The 12,309-nt window shown below is 41.7% G+C and overlaps 1 protein-coding gene across 9 annotated transcripts in view; it reads right to left on the bottom strand.

Annotated features, from left to right (window-relative positions):
* Positions 1-12,309, bottom strand: part of C1QTNF7 (C1q and TNF related 7) — a 146,718-nt gene that overhangs the window by 22,498 nt on the left and 111,911 nt on the right. For 3 of the 9 annotated variants that reach the window (XM_039343485.1, XM_039343487.1, XM_039343489.1), the window contains exon 3: positions 12,220-12,287. The exons of 5 other annotated variants lie outside the window; for them this stretch is intronic. The gene's annotated coding sequence lies outside the window, so the exon portion shown is untranslated. Of the gene's footprint in view, positions 1-3,348; positions 3,358-12,219; positions 12,288-12,309 lie in introns of those variants that run through there. One more of the 9 variants, XM_039343491.1, reaches the window with a different exon arrangement.

Consider the following 12,309-nt stretch of genomic DNA (forward strand, 5'->3'; position numbering starts at 1 on the left):
TGATACTGGGAGGGGAGGAGAAAGAATGTGTGTAGGGAGTAATTAAGATAAGAAATAAGCGGGCTGCAGAACGGAAGTGAACCTTTGCCCTTCGGGCTGATTGGAGACCGTGATTTATGACAGCAAAATAAGGGAGGGTAAATGCTAGCAAAATAACTGCTCAGGGGAGGAGATTTCAGATCTTAGCATCCCATTCATGGCGTGCCGACATTCTGTTACATGAATAAAGACATTTTAGGATAAACAATGCCTGGAAGTTCTTTGAAGTGTTTCATTAGTTGGAACCTTGACATCATGCCAAGATTTGCAAACTTTTCAACACATCTGGTGTCCTGATCTCCCCCTGCTGTCTCTAGGTTTGAGAGAAGCTGGTAAAGATTCAGAAACAGATTTTAAAGATTAAGAATGGGAAATTGCCTGAAGCAGACAGCCTGGCATCAGCTGCTACCCCGGGGGGGGGGGGGGGAATGACAGCCAAGATGCTGGGGAGGAAGAGCTTTGGCAGAATTCCCAGCTGGAGGAAAACCCCAAGCAGCTAGGAGAGCCTGTTTTGTCGTCAGGCTGGAACCAGCCCAGTGGAGACTCCAGATGCCTGGAGACTGCCTTGCCACCCTCAAAGACTTCAAAAGCAGAAAGGTGGAGAACTAACAGATTGTCTGCCACTGAGAATTTGGGTGAGTGGAAAATCCTGTCTACAGACCAGACAGCCCTCCAGCCCAGGGAGTCCTCTGGCAGGCCCTCCAGCCCCACAGAGAGAGAGAACCCCAGGCTGGGGTCCCTGCATCAATGAGAGATTTGGGAACCCCCACACATGAACGGTCAGCAATCTCTGAGCTTGCCACAGCTACTAGAGGCCTTGCAACAGCTTGGGGTGGTGCAGAAGCCAGGAGATCAGCAGCTGGTGGGAGAACGACCACAGCAAGGAGATTGGCTACAGTCCCCGAATGTGCAACCCCTGGGAATAAATCAGCAGCCAGGGTGGGGCCAGCAGCAACAGCCTATAATTGCACCACCTTTCAGAGCAACCTTTGAGAAGCTGATTTTTTTTCCTCAACCAAGTGCGCTCTTATTTGAACTGCTGGGCCCATCTTATTTGAACTGCTGGGCCCATCCCCGGTGCCATGGTTGATGTGATTGCATCCAGCCTAGAGGAAGAAGTATCCAAATGGCTGAACAATTTATATAATGAGCAAGCCCCAGAATTGGAGGACCCCACTTCTTTCTCCTAGGGCCGAGAGAAAGATTTGAGGACCCATCCATTGGCCTCAAGGCAAGAGAACAAATCCACAAAATAAAACAAGCCAGCAGGCCTGCCCTGGAGTACATGCAAGAGTTTTGCAAGATAGCAGGGCGAATAGAGGGGTGGCCTGAGCAATCCCTAATTCATAACTTCATTGAAGGATTAAACCAGGGGTGTCAAACTCAATTTCATTGAGGGCCGCATCAGCATTGTGGTTGTCCTCGGGGGGGGAGGTAGGTGTGGCTTACTGGGTGGCATGGCCTACTGGGTGGGCATGGCTGGAGTGGGTGTGGCTTACTGGGTGGGCGTGGCCAGATCTACATCATTTGCATCAAGGGTGCCTATGGGGGCCTGGGCAGGAGTGGGACAGATCTGAGGGTCTCTGGCAGAAGGGGATGGGACCAGGGCAAGTACCAAGGCATAGTCCACTAGAACAGCCTGCTGCAACCCCTCCCCTGGAGCCCATCAAGCTGGATATGTGAAGTAGGTGAGAGCCATTTGCTGGTCACTTCCAGGCGATGGTGCATTTCTTCATTCCTCACAAAGGGTGACACCTCTCCAGCATGCACCCAGGGGGCAGGGCTGACGTGGCAGTGGCCGGTCCCTTGCTGTTTCCAGATGGCCTTGTGGAGCTAAGACTGAATGCATAGATGGCCACCACAAAATTGTACATTGGCTCCTGGCTGGTCTGGGCCAGGGCCAAGACAGTGGGGGCCGTTCCCTCACTGTTTCCAGGATGGCTTTGCGGGCCACATGAAACCACATCGTGGGCCGCATCTGGCCCCCGGGCCTTGTGTTTGACATATCTGGATTAGATGATCACCTCTCTCAGACCTGCTTCTATCGAGCAGTACCTGATCAGCTGCAAGAATGGTACTAGGCAGCAGTGAAGCTGGACGTTCAGCTCGCCAGCTATAAGAAGCCTCCCCCACCTGAATCCGAGCAGCAATCAGAGCAATCCGAACAGCAATCACCCCCACGAAAACCTCCAACTACTGCGATGGCTAAAAGATGCAGGCCACCTGCAGGCCCGTCAATTAAGTGTTCCCGGTGTGGACAGGAGGGACATTGAGCAGCAAACTGTCCAGTCTCCTACCCCTGTCTACAAAGCACACCGGAACCAGTGGCAAGAAGGAAACCTGCCCAGCAGCTAATGAGAGAAAAATCCAACTGGGTCATGCAGGAACCTGTTGCCCAGATTACACCCCCCCACACACAGGAGGATGCCGGGACTCCAGGTGGACCTGCCCCTGCTCTACCCTCCTTTGACAGCGATGATGAAGGACAGAATGACCCAATGGTGAGTCGACACGTCCAGCTTTTTTCACTGCCCGCCAAACTTATAATCCCTAAGTCGGGGGCACAAATAGACTTAAATGTGCTAATCGATTCTGGATGCTCCCATTGCATCATTAGCTTGCCATTTGCCATGAAATTGGGCATTCAAGCAAAACTGCTCTCCAAGCCCGTGAGGTTTGAGCAAGCTGATGGCTCCCTGATGGGAGGGACTCTTGTCATGCAATTAACTGAGTCTCTATGCCTAGAAATAGGTGAGCACTGGGAGTTTATTCGCTTCCTGGTGGCTCCAAAAATGACTGAAGCTGTGATCCTAGGCTAGCCTGGTTGGACAAATGGAAGCCATTTATCTGGTGGGAGAAAGGAATGAGAACTGTGTGACTACCTGTTAGAGAATTTTAATTTCTCTATTGGTGAAAAATAAATCAGAAGCTCTCACAGTTGACTGCATTTAGCTGATTCAAATAACTTTATATTTATATAAAAATATTTACAATACCATTCTTCTTTACAGCAACATAGCTTAATGAAGATTTCTTACAGAGACAGATCAGAGACAAAATCTGAGACTGGAAATCCAGCTCCTAACTCAATACTCAATAAGCTTTTTGCACAGACTCAGTAGCCCTTTCTTCTCATTGGCTGACTGAGTTACCACATGACTCTTCCTGTTCATGAATATTCCAACACATTTGAAGTATGGACAGATCACAAAAATCTAGAAGCACTTAAAACTCTCCGCAAATTGTCCCCAAAGCAAGTGCGGTGGGCACAGTACTTTAACTGCTTCAACTTCACTCTAAAATACATACCGGAAAGGAAAAACTCCAGCTACTAACTCAATAACCTTTTGCACAGACTCAGTAGCACTTTCTTCCCATTGGCTGACTGAGTTACCACATGACTCTTCCTGTTCATGAATATTCCAACACTCCTCCCTTCGTGACAGGAAGAGACATCAGACCTATTGACTTAACACATTTTCCATAGTGAATACCACCCAATGGTTTAGTCATCATGTCTGCCAAATTATCTTCAGAAGAACAATGATGTAAACTAATCAATTTTCCTTTTACAGCTTCCCTGACATTACAATACTTAATGTCTACATGTTTACTTCTGTTCTTCACCCTGTCACCAGTTGCCATTTTTATACAGGCAGCATTGTCTTCAAATACCTTTACAGATTCTTTTACATTAATATTTAAATCTTGCAACAACTGTACATACCATGTAACTTCAGAACACAATTCAGATAAAGCAATAAACTCTGCTTCCGCTGTTGAAATAGCAATAGTTGTTTGTTTTCTGGACTTCCATCCAATCAGAGTCCCTCCAAACAATATTATAATCCCAGAATTTGATTTCCTTGTGTTTATGTCATTTGCATAGTCACTATCGACATAACAATTTAATTTCAATTCCTCAGTAATCTGTATTTGAAGATCCAAATTTATAGTTCCCTTTAAATATCTGAGAACCCTTTTTACACCCATCCAATGTAATTTTGTAGGTGCAGCAGTAAAACGGCTCAAAATGCTTACTGCGCAAGCTATGTCTGGTCTGGACCACTGTGATAGATATAACAAACTCCCTATTGCTGAGTGATATATCTCTTGATCACAGGTTTCACCTTTGTCCGCACTTAAACTATTATAAAAATCTACACTCATGGGTGTGGGAGCAGTATTGCAATCCTTCATGTTATATTTCTCCAATAACTGCTCAATTTTTCTCCTTTGACTGAGAATATAACCACCTTTTTCATTTTTCTGTATCTCTACACCAAGATAATTTTTTATTTCTTCCAAATTCTTTAATTCAAATTTCTTTCCTAATTTATCAGCAAATTCTTTGACTTGTGATGCATCCTTTGCGATGAAGCAAAGATCATCCACAAATGATAACAGGAGACAATTCCCTCCTTGTAACTGTCCAGTATATATAAGGTTATCAGCTTTGCAACTTTTAAATCCAAGATCCTTTAAAGCAGTACCTAAACAGATATTCCAGTTTCTGGCTGACTGCTTCAGCCCATAAATAGCCTTGTTTAATTTATATACGATGTTAGGTTTTGCAATTTCATATCCTGGTGCTTGGATCATATAAATTTCTTCCTCTAACTCAGCATTGAGGAATGCAGTTGTGATATCAAAGTGCCAGATTTTATGCTTACATGTCGCTGCCAATGCCAGTGCTAATCTTATACTCTCCCTTTTCACAGTTGGCGCAAATACTTGATCATAGTGCACATTCTTTACTTGTGAAAAACCTTGTGCCACTAACCTGGCCTTATACTGTATATCATTATTTGGCAATACCTTTTTCTTATATACCCATTTACAACCCACAGCTTTGGTTCCCTGTGGCAAAGTCACTGATTTAAATACTTCATGGTCTCCCATGGATTTCATCTCTTTATCCATGGCCTCCTTCCATCTTTCTTCTTCAGCTTTTGGTAATGCCAACACCTCTTTATAACTTCTTGGCTCATACCACACATTGCAAACCTTCACCTTGCTGGCAGAATACCTGTCAGGTGGAATTCCTTTATTACATCGCTCTGACCTACGTGGTATTAACTGCTCCTGTGTCTCAAGTCTTTCTGGCTTCATGTATTGTTCAGACTCTCCTCCCTGAACATTGACATCTTCAATTATTTTTTTATCATTAGATGAGTTATTGTCACTAAACAGATCACCGTCATTAAGTGAGACATACTCAGAATTTGCATTAATTCTGTCCCAATTTTGTTCTGCAAAATTAGCAGACCTTGAAATTATAATTCTTTTACTTCCATCGCTAAAGTGATATCCTTTTGCCTCTGGTTCATAGCCCACAAACCTGAGCTTTCTTGCCTTTTGCTGTCCCTTTCTTCTGATTGCTTTCAGAATATGTACCCATGCAGTACTTCCAAAAATTCTCAAATGTGCCAGTGATGGCTTTCTCCCATATAGAATGGCATATGGAGTATTATTAATGGAGGAACTCCACAACCTGTTAACTATATAATTGGCAGTCAATATGGCTTCTCCCCAATATGACCTGCTCATACCAGAATCCTCTAACAATGAAACACCATTCGTTCTTTCAGCTACACCATTCTCAGAATTTGTACGTCTATGTCTTATCCCCAACTGCCCCAACCATTGTTGGAATTTAGTTGATATAAATTCAGTACCTCTGTCAGTTTGCAACTGACACACTTGTTGTCTGTACCTTCTCTCTACAAAACTTACCCACTGTTTGAATTGTTGTAGCACCTCTGTCTTTGCTCTAAGCAAGTAGCAAAACGAATACCTGCTATAATCCTCAACAATTACCAGTGCATATTTTGCTCCTCCCAAACTGGCTTGCATAGGTCCCACCAGATCTGCATGGACCAGCTCTAGAACTCTTTTTGTTTGTCTTGTGCTACATTTACTAACTGGGAATGCCTTTGACTTTGATGCTTTGCATACTGCACAGTCCAAATATGTTTTGCATCCCTTCAAATTTAGCCCTTCTGCAAAATCTTGCATTTGCTGCAAAACTTTAAAGCTTGCATGGCCAAGTCTTCTATGTAGAAGATGAACACATGAATCATGCTCTGCAACATTCTTAAATATATGGGAACATTGAACCTTTTGTCCCTGCAATACATATAGATTATCTTCCTTTATGCCTTCTGCACAAATATTCCCAGTCCTTTTGATGAGACATTTCCCATTTACAAAAATGACCTCAAAACCTTGTTTGTCTAAATTAGACACACTTAACAAATTATGTTCCATCTCAGGTACACAAAGCACATTGGTAAACTTTGATTCCAAATATGGAATTTTTACATCATCTTTTCCAATGACTTTTGCTTTCTGGCCATTTGCCAAAGCCACAGCTTCTGGTGCTACTGGAACAAACCTGCAAAATAATTCAGAGTCATTAACAATTGTTTGACTTGCCCCACTATCTATTAGCCACTTGTCTCTGTTGTTGCTATTGCAAACTTTTGCAACACCAAAAAGTTGCTTTTGGAAAGCAGTCCTCTTTCCTTGCACAAATGTCTTTTTCTGCAAATTGTAGCAAGTCTTTTCCCGCTGAGCAGCTCTCTGCTTGCAAAATCTCTTCTTTGTTGCAATTTGGTCCGGGTCTGATCTGCTTGTTTCTTCTCCTCTGGAGACTTGCAGTCTGGACCCCCTCCTCAGGAATTTCTCCTCCTCATGGCTGCTTCTAAAATGGCGTTTTTCCTCTTCATTAAGCAAACATGCCTTTAAAGCCTCAAACTTTAAGTCTTGCTCTTCTTTGCACTCAAATATTGCAGAAACTGTGTCCCAGGTTTTATCTAAACTGTTCAACACCAATAAAACCTTCTGGGACTCAGGGAATTTAATCCCACGTTGTTCTAAGTCCAAAAATAAACTTTGCATTTTATTTAAATGCTGTTCCACAGATTCACCTGGTTGCAAACAGGCTCTGTAAAGTTTTCTTGACAATTGCACTATGTTGCAAGCAGAAACATTCATGTGCACAGCTCTCAATTTCAACCAAATCTCCTTTGTAGTCTTTAAATTTGCAACATTTAGAAATTGATCATCATCTAAATTCAAGATAAGATAAGCCATAGCTTGATCATGGCTTTTCTGATCAGCAGCTGCAAATACTTGTGGTGGATTTTCAACAATATACCACAGCTCTTTTGCTTTTAGCAAACATTCCATTTTTGCAGCCCACACAATGTAATTCTTCTGGCCTAAACGAGGCACACAGCTTTCCTTAATTTCCATTGCACCCATTCTGCTAATTCTGCCTTGTTCTTAAACTTTCTAAACACAGGCAATTTCTTCCAGCTTTAAATTACAATGCAGTCCTTAGTAAGCTCTGGGCCCATAACCTGTTAGAGAATTTTAATTTCTCTATTGGTGAAAAATAAATCAGAATCTCTCACAGTTGACTGCATTTAGCTGATTCAAATAACTTTATATTTATATAAAAATATTTACAATATCATTCTTCTTTACAGCAACATAGCTTAATTGAAGATTTCTTACAGAGACAGACCAGAGACAAAACCTTGAGACTGGAAATCCAGCTACTAACTCAATCATCTTTTGCACAGACTCAGTAGCACTTTCTTCCCATTGGCTGACTGAGTTACCACATGACTCTTCCTGTTCATGAATATTCCAACACTACCTATATGGCCTAAACCTCCCACTGATTCAACCGACGTTGTAGGGTACTTTAAGCCCCCAAATGAGCGAGCGTACCTGGCTGCCACACTGCCACCAGGTGAACCACTCATCCTCAGTGAATGCCTCCTAGCAGAGGCATTTAGTGAAAAAGAATGTGATGCCTTGCCCCCTCACAGACCCAATGACTGCTCTATCAAACTGGTGCCAGGAGCCAAACTCCCACAACCGAGAATGTATGCTATGTCCCCCCTCGAAATGGAGGAGATGCAGCAATACGTGAACAAAAACATAGCGAGGCGGTCATTGAATGGGCCAAATCTACTGTGGGAGCCCGTGTGTTGGTCAAAGAAAAAAAGATGGGTCTCTTCATCTCTGTGTAGACTATAAGGGTCTCAATGCTGTGAGTGTGGAAAACAAATACCTCCTCCCCCTCCTAAAGGACTTATTAACCCATCTGGCTAAGGGGAGTGTCTTCACTAAATTAGAACTGAGAGAGGTATATTACCGGGTGAGAATAAAAGAGGGAGACAAGTGGAAAACTGCTTCAACTGCCCCATGGGGAGCTATCAATTCAAAGTCATGCCATTTGGACTACAGGGGCCCCCAGCCATATTCATGCAGTTGATTAATGAGGTCCTACATTAATCTTGATGACATCCTGATATACAGCACGAATATGACTGATCACATAAAACTGGTGAGAGAAATGTTAAGGAAACTATTGAATGCCAAGCTTTATGCCAAATTGTCAAAATGTGAATTTCACCAGACCCGATTAGATTATCTTGGCTACAGAATTTCCAATGAGGGCATTAAAATGGATCCAGCCAAAGTGAGAACTATGGCAGCCCCCAAAGACTCACAAACAGCTTCAGAGCTTTTTAGGTTTTGCCAACTTCTATCATCAATTCATCCATCCTTTGCCAAGATTGCCCTACCCCTTACAGAACTACTCAAAACAGGCAAAGGAGGAGGGAAGCCATGACCAGGCCATCCACTTACAGGGACTATGAACTGTCAAACAGCTTTTGAGAATTTAAAAAGACTATTTGTTGCTGAACCGGTCCTAAAGCACCCCTGCCCAGGGGAACCCTTTTTAATCCAAGCTGATGCCAGCGACGTGGCAGTCGGAGCTGTATTACTGCAAAAGAACAAAAGTGGAGTTCTACAACCCTGCGCCTACACCTCTAAAAATTTTACTGAAAGAGAGAGGAGATGAGCAATCTGGGAGAAGGAGGCCTTCGCAATACGTGGGGGCTGTTAAACTGGCGACACTATCTAGAAGGGAGCAAGGTGCCATTTTGTTAGAGAATTTTAATTTCTCTATTGGTGAAAAATAAATCAGAAGCTCTCACAGTTGACTGCATTTAGCTGATTCAAATAACTTTATATTTATATAAAAATATTTACAATACCATTCTTCTTTACAGCAACATAGCTTAATGAAGATTTCTTACAGAGACAGATCAGAGACAAAACTTGAGACTGGAAATCCAGCTCCTAACTCAATACTCAATAAGCTTTTTGCACAGACTCAGTAGCCCTTTCTTCTCATTGGCTGGCTGAGTTACCACATGACTCTTCCTGTTCATGAATATTCCAACACTCCTCCCTTCGTGACAGGAAGAGACATCTGACCTATTGACTTAACACATTTTCCATAGTGAATACCACCCAATGGTTTAGTCATCATGTCTGCCAAATTATCTTCAGAAGAACAATGATGTAAACTAATCAATTTTCCTTTTACAGCTTCCCTGACATTACAATACTTAATGTCTACATGTTTACTTCTGTTCTTCACCCTGTCACCAGTTGCCATTTTTATACAGGCAGCATTGTCTTCAAATACCTTTACAGATTCTTTTACATTAATATTTAAATCTTGCAACAACTGTACATACCATGTAACTTCAGAACACAATTCAGATAAAGCAATAAACTCTGCTTCCGCTGTTGAAATAGCAACAGTTGTTTGTTTTCTGGACTTCCATCCAATCAGAGTCCCTCCAAACAATATTATAATCCCAGAATTTGATTTCCTTGTGTTTATGTCATTTGCATAGTCACTATCGACATAACACTTTAATTTCAATTCCTCAGTAATCTGTATTTGAAGATCCAAATTTATAGTTCCCTTTAAATATCTGAGAACCCTTTTTACACCCATCCAATGTAACTTTGTAGGTGCAGCAGTAAAACGACTCAAAATGCTTACTGCGCAAGCTATGTCTGGTCTGGACCACTGTGAAAGATATAACAAACTCCCTATTGCTGAGTGATATATCTCTTGATCACAGGTTTCACCTTTGTCCGCACTTAAACTATTATAAAAATCCGCACTCATGGGTGTGGGAGCAGTATTGCAATCTTTCATATTATATTTCTCCAATAACTGCTCAATTTTTCTCCTTTGACTGAGAATATAACCACCTTTTTCATTTTTCTGTATCTCTACACCGAGATAATTTTTTATTTCTCCCAAATTCTTTAATTCAAATTTCTTTCCTAATTTATCAGCAAATTCCTTGACTTGTGATGCATCCTTTGCGATGAAGCAAAGATCATCCACAAATGATAACAGTAGACAATTCCCTCCTTGTAACTGTCCAGTATATATACAATTATCAGCTTTGCAACTTTTAAATCCAAGATCCTTTAAAGCAGTATCTAAACAGATATTCCAGTTTCTGGCTGACTGCTTCAGCCCATAAATAGCCTTGTTTAATTTATATACCATGTTAGGTTTTGCAATTTCATATCCTGGTGCTTGGATCATATAAATTTCTTCCTCTAACTCAGCATTGAGGAATGCAGTTGTGATATCAAAGTGCCAGATTTTATGCTTATATGCCGCTGCCAACGCCAGTGCTAATCTTATACTCTCACTTTTCACAGTTGGCGCAAATACTTCATCATAGTGCACATTCTTTAATTGTGAAAAACCTTGTGCCACTAACCTGGCCTTATACTGTATATCATTATTTGGCAATACCTTTTTCTTATATACCCATTTACAACCCACAGCTTTGGTTCCCTGTGGCAAAGTCACTGATTTAAATACTTCATGGTCTCCCATGGATTTCATCTCTTTATCCATGGCCTCCTTCCATTTTTCTTGTTCAGCTTTTGGTAATGCCAACACCTCTTTATAACTTCTTGGCTCATACCACACATTGCAAACCTTTACCTTGCTGGCAGAATACCTGTCAGGCGGAATTCCTTTATTACATCGCTCTGACCTACGTGGTATTAACTGCTCCTGTGTCTCAAGTCTTTCTGGTTTCATGTCTTGTTCAGCCTCTCCTCCCTGAACATTGACATCTTCAATAATCATTTTTTATCATTAGATGAGTTATTGTCATTAAATAGATCACCGTCATTAAGTGAGACATACCCAGAATTTGCATTAATTCTGTCCCAATTTTGTTCTGCAAAATTAGCAGACCTTGAAATTATAATTCTCTTACTTCCATCGCTAAAGCGATATCCTTTTGACCCTGGCTCATAGCCCACAAACCTGAGCTTTTTTGCCTTTTGCTGTCTCTTTCTTCTGATTACTTTCGGAATATGTACCCATGCAGTACTTCCAAAAATTTTCAAATGTGCCAGTGATGGCTTTCTCCCATATAGAATATGGAGTATTATTAATGGAGGAACTCCAAAGCCTGTTAACTATATAATTAGCAGTCAATATGCCTTCTCCCCGATATGACCTGCTCAAACCAGAATCCTCCAATAATGAATCTTTCATTGTTTGCAAAACACCATTCCTTCTTTCAGCTACACCATTCTCAGAATTTGTACGTCTATGTCTTATCCCCAACTGCCCCAACCATTGTTGGAATTTAGTTGACATAAATTCAGTACCTCTGCCAGTTTGCAACTGACACACTTGTTGTCTGTATCTTCTCTCTACAAAACTTACCCACTGTTTGAATTGTTGTAACACCTCTGTCTTTGCTCTAAGCAAGTAGCAAAACGAATACCTGCTATAATCCTCAACAATTACCAGTGCATATTTTGCTCCTCCCAAACTGGCTTGCATAGGTCCCACCAGATCTGCATGGACCAGCTCTAGAACTCTTTTTGTTTGTCTTGTGCTACATTTACTAACTGGGAATGCCTTTGACTTTGATGCTTTGCATACTGCACAGTCCAAATATGTTTTGCATCCCTTCAAATTTTGCCCTTCTGCAAACTCTTGCATTTGCTGCAAAACTTTAAAGCTTGCATGGCCAAGTCTTCTACGTAGAAGATGAACACATGAAACATGCTCTGCAACATTAAATATATGGGAACATTGAACTTTTTGTCCCTGCAAAGGATTATCTTCCTTTATGCCTTCTGCACAAATATCCCCATTCCTTTTGATGAGACATTTCCCATTTACAAAAATGACCTCAAAACCTTGTTTGTCTAAATTAGACACACTTAACAAATTATGTTCCATCTCAGGTAAACAAAGCACATTGGTAAACTTTGATTCCAAATATGGAATTTTTACATCACCTCTTCCAATGACTTTTGCTTTCTGGCCATTTGCCAAAGCCACAGCTTCTGGTGCTACTGGAACAAACCTGCAAAATAATTCAGAGTCAT

The sequence above is a fragment of the Crotalus tigris genome, unplaced genomic scaffold (assembly GCF_016545835.1).
Source record: "Crotalus tigris isolate CLP2741 ecotype Arizona unplaced genomic scaffold, ASM1654583v1 scf7180000017855.1216408, whole genome shotgun sequence".
NCBI classification, from domain to species: Eukaryota; Metazoa; Chordata; class Lepidosauria; order Squamata; family Viperidae; genus Crotalus; species Crotalus tigris.